Source organism: Silene latifolia, chromosome 11, assembly GCF_048544455.1.
Source record: "Silene latifolia isolate original U9 population chromosome 11, ASM4854445v1, whole genome shotgun sequence".
NCBI lineage: Eukaryota > Viridiplantae > Streptophyta > Magnoliopsida > Caryophyllales > Caryophyllaceae > Silene > Silene latifolia.
This window is the reverse complement of record NC_133536.1, coordinates 29,272,422-29,277,759: the sequence shown is the minus strand read 5'-3', so window position 1 is coordinate 29,277,759 and position 5,338 is coordinate 29,272,422. Positions and strand designations below refer to the sequence as shown.

The window sequence follows — 5,338 nt, the reverse complement described above, 5'->3', positions numbered from 1 at the left end:
GAAGCTTAGGTACCACTGATTAAACAAATTTCCAACCGTAAAGTCTCAAATCGTTCTCTAGCTAATGATTTTGTCAAAATGTCTGCCCATTGTTTTTCAGTACTACAAAATTCAAGTTTTATATTCCCCTTCTCAACATGGTCTCTAATAAAATGGTGTCTTATTTCAATATGTTTGGTACGAGAATGTTGTGCAGGATTTTTAGAAATAATAATCGCACTAGTATTATCACATAAAATAGGAATACATCCTACGTCAACACCATAATCACGTAATTGTTGTTTAAGCCATAAAAGTTGAGTACATACCAGATCCTGCAAACAATATACTCGGCCCAAAGATTGAGAGAGCAACCGAATTTTGTTTCTTCGAGCCCCACGTAATGATACAAGGTCCAATAAAAGTGGCGACACCCGACGTGCTTTTTCTGTCTAGAGAACATCCTGCGTAGTCGGCATCGGAATAACCGACTAGATCAAAATTGCACTCCATTGGATACCATAGGTATAAGTTGGCCGTTCAATTAAATAACGTAAAATTCTTTTTACGGCCGTCATATGCGATTCTTTGGGAGACGATTGATATCTCGCACAAACGCATACGCTAAACATAATATCGGTTCTACTTGCGGTCAAATATAACAGTGACCCAATCATCCCACGGTAAGTAGTTTCATCAACTGATTTACTGCGTCTTCATCCAATGTCGATTTCTTATTCTCGACCATTGGAGTAGGCATAGTGTGTGAATTTTCCATTCCAAATTTCCGAATCAATTCTTTGATGTATTTCTGTTGATGAATCTTAATGCCTTCATCTGTTTGTTGTATTTGCAGACCTAGGAAGAATTTCAATTCTCCCATCATACTCATCTCGAACTCGGAAGTCATTAACTCAGAAAAGTATTTGCATAGACGTCGGTTGGTCGATCCAAAGATGATATCATCGACGTATATTTGAACAACCAAAAGGTCGAGAATCCTCGTTTTCGAAATAGGGTTTTGTCGACGGATCCTCATCGAATCCCTTTGTCAAGTAGAAACTTGGATAATCTGTCGTACCAAGCCCTAGGTGCTTGCTTCGATCCGTATAGGGCTTTATCTAATTTGAACACGTGATCCTCAAATTTGATATTCTTAAAACCAGGGGGTTGTTCAACGAAGACTTCTTCTTGTAGATAACCGTTCAAGAATGCGGTCTTGACATCCATCTGGAAGAGCTTCATTCCTTTGTGTGCGGCGAATGCTATCAGAAGTCTAATAGCTTCTAGACGAGCAACAGGTGCGAAAGTCTCGTCATAATCTATTCCTTCTTGTTGATTATATCCTTGAACCACCAATCTAGCCTTATTTCTAACAATGACTCCGGTATCATCTAATTTATTCCGGAAGACCCACCGTGTTCCAATAACTGTCCGATCTTTTGGTCTAGGAACTAAATGCCAAACCTTGTTTCTTTCGAACTGTTGAAGCTCTTCTTGCATGGCTATAATCAAATCTGATTCAGCTAGAGCTTCATTGATGTTCTTTGGTTCGATCATGGATAGGAAAGAGTAGAAAGAGCAGAAGTTGTTTAAGGAACGTCTTGTTTGAACACCCTTCTTAATATTCCCAAGAATATTGTCCATGGGGTGTGAGTTTTTGTATTTCCACTTAGTCGAAGTAAAGAAAATATACCAATAAGGATGAAGATAAATAAGCTTATTAAATTGATTTTTACAATAAAACATGCAATTGGCAACATTTAAGATGATAATAAACTAATTAAACCTTAATTAAGATGAAATTAAGCAAAAAGATGATAACTTTAATTATAAGCAACGTAAACATTCAACAACAAAGGAGATACAAACTAAGGCAATGTAAATTGATGAATAAAACAAGAAAATACAGAGTAGTAAAGAAAATATAACCAATAAGGATGAAGATAAATAAGCTTATTAAATTGATTGCTTGAATAAAATGAAGAACAAGAGATTGAACTTTGTGACACCCCGCGATAACGCGGAAATATAACTAATAAATTAATACGGAAATTTAGGAGATTTTAAAAACTTTTAGATCACAAGTTAAAGATTAAAGCGCGGGTGCCAAAACAAAATGAAACAATTACTAAAATAGACAAATTTAGGTTATTACAACCCAAGTCTAGAAAGCGGGGAAAAGATATCCCACGAATAAACAAATAAAGGGTTTCTAAATTAGAAATTAAGGTCCGAGGGTTTAGTTCTCGCTAGCCCACACGTCTTCCCCACGTAAGCATCTTCACCACCTGTCATTCATGTAAACATGAACGCCACAGTCAGTGGGGAGTAACTCAAGGTTCTCCCAGCCACAATATGTCAAAATGCAAGTAACAAACAACACTTAAACAAACATATTAATCATGCAACATATGTGAACAATGAAGAATAAGGAGATATAATGAACGATCGTGATGAAACAAGCATAATACTTTCTTAGTAGAATAGGCATGGTGTATGAGGATGAATATGCAATCAAGGGCATAGAACAACCAAGTCGACCAACCCATATTGACACGACTCAACAAGTGTAAGACATATACTTAGTATGAACTCACAAGACAAACCATCTAGACTCCAACCTCTTGGTAGGACGACGATCATAATACGGTCCTAGTCTAAACCTGGATCCAGACTCTCGGGATGGACGTCACCCGATTCGACATACGATATATCAATCGTATCCAAGACTCGAAACATGGCACACACTCGTAACCAAAGGTCGAGTAACCTCTAATCGGAAACATGGCACACACTCGTAACCAAAGGTCCGAAGAAAGGCAGAAGGATATCCTAATCCGGAAACATGGCACACACCCGTAACCAAAGGTCCGAAAGAGGAAAGATAACCCAATCCGGAAACATGGAACACTTGTAACCAAAGGTCCGAAAGAGGAAAGATAACCCAATCCGGAAACATGGCACACACTTGTAACCAAAGGTCCAAAAGAGGAAAGATAACCCAATCCGGAAACATGGCACACACTCGTAACCAAAGGTCCGAAAGGGGTAAACAAGGAATGTCAAGTAGTCACACAATGTAAAACGTCACACTTGAGTCACAATAAGAGTAAGAATGATCATGCAAACATCATATGACACGGGACCATTAATGTCACATTCATACTCATGGCTTGCATCTCACCATGAGTATGGGTGGGAACATCAATCCCGACGATCATATCGCAACTAGAGGGCTTATAGCTCACCCCTAGTATCCGATAGGACCAAGACTCTCACAACAGAGCAATACAAGGCATTATCAAGAATATGACTCTTACAAGTACTTATAGTAAATATCTCATGCTTGTATTATATTAATGAATATTCCATTTTATAATTTAACATGACGGTTAAATAAAATGTAATGAGTGATGATGCATAATTTACGTTTTATAAAATACAAGGGATAAAATGTGACCAAGTCCAAGTAACTCATTTATGAGCCCAATAAACGAATTATAAGAAGTCCAACAAATTAACTCACATTAAGCCCAACAACAAGATATGTTAGACCCAACTTAATACTCATGTAAAATTTAAACATATAATCATGTGAAGCTCAACAATTTGGTCATGTGAGAAAATATATATAATGGACGATATTTAACGAATTAAGTTATATAAAATACGAGACGTAGATTAAACCATTCGACTGACCCAAACTTGACTCCGCAAGTACCCATAAACTAAATGTAGCCCAATAATCAAGCTTACAAATCGGTCCACCTATAACCTATAACAACTTGGCCCATATGTTAGCCCATCCAGAAAGTGCATACAACCCAACCAATTGAACTTATTGAGCCCAACACTTAGAACATGATGGACTCAATATCAAAATACCACAAACCACAAGGAAAAGGATGGAAGTAAAAAAAGAGAACAAGTGCACAAACACCCACTACCGTGCTCACCATGGCCGCCGTGATCCGTGGTCGTCTTTGCCGATCCGCGACGATTGCCACAACCACCCCGCCGCCAAAGAATGCCCACGGTCGGTCGACCAACTCACAACCCAACTAAGACCCAAAACCGTGAACCATAGCCCATAAAAGACACATTTGAAACGAGTTGTTTTATATGCGTGAACAAGACGTAATTTAACACTGTAATTCCGTATGTACTGGGCAACCACCTCCGTCCTAGTAAACTCGATTTTGCCGGCTCGAACTAGTCTATTTCAGCGTATAAAAACCGTCCCCTCATGAGCCATACTAAGACCATACTCGAAGCAGGATTAAGACGGAAATACAAAAGAATTAAGCAAGCACAAAACATCCGAAGACCACCCAAACCGAGACCAACAACCTCAATAACACCGACCAAAACGAGCCATGACGGGCAATGAATTACATGGAACAACCCAACACTTCCTCTCATGTCCCTGCCCAAAACAGAGCCAAGAAACAGTCCAATTCCAACGCAACAACCGCCTTTTGACTCCAAAACGCAATACAAAACAGTCTACCACAACTCATTTTAAGACGATTTTTCAAAGCGAGGTTAGGATGGAAATTAAACACAAATAATTCATTAATATCAACAACTAAACATCAACAAAGAATTAAAGAATGAAACTTTACGACAAAGGAGTGTAAAGAACCGGGTTGAAGGGGTGGAATATCGACTCATTGTCGAGTAACCTATCACCGTTACCTCATTGCTCTTCAAATCTCCGTGGAAAACGTCAAAAGAGTGCGAGCCTCCCTGCGGGTCTTCGGTTTCTTCAACTAGAAGGAGGAAAACGACATAAAGGAGCTTAAAAAATCGGAACTTTTAGGAGGCGGGTCAAATTGAAATCATCACAAAATCGAGTCTTTCTTACCTTGAAAGATGAAGGAGGAAATAAGGAGAATAATGGTACAAAAACTAAGGGGAATGGTGAAGAAATGAGCCCGAAATCTGGGTTTTAAGGTCTAAAAATGGAGTTGTTGGTCTGGGTTGTTTGTTGTCGCAGGGGATTGTTGTTGCTGCTGTTTAACGCAGAAAAGGAAGAAGAAAAGAAATGGGGGTGGGGTACACGGCATCACTCAACAACAAAATTTAATAATAATAATAATAATAATAAAAGTAAAAGGATTGTATAGATGAGTTGAAAAAAGGTAGCTACGAGTTGTCGATTTGTGATGGGTTCGGATTTAACTAGGTTCAAAGGTGAAATGTGACGGTCTTACTAGACGGAAACTAAGACGGGAATTATTATTATTACGGTCACTATTATTATCCGACCAAAAATGCGAATAAATACATTCTTATAAAAATCGTGCCTCAAAATGTAATTTAATAATACGTATTCTAATAAAAATGAGCTTTT

The 5,338-nt window shown here is 38.3% G+C and overlaps 1 long non-coding RNA gene across 1 annotated transcript; it reads right to left on the bottom strand.

The window, feature by feature from the left end:
• Nucleotides 1–1,923: 1,923 nt before the first annotated feature.
• Nucleotides 1,924–5,043, bottom strand: LOC141614166 (uncharacterized). The gene is made up of 3 exons (XR_012529316.1): nucleotides 4,850–5,043; nucleotides 4,681–4,754; nucleotides 1,924–2,270 (listed from the first exon to the last, which is right to left on the bottom strand). It is a non-coding gene; the product is annotated as an uncharacterized LOC141614166 (long non-coding RNA).
• Nucleotides 5,044–5,338: the final 295 nt, after the last annotated feature.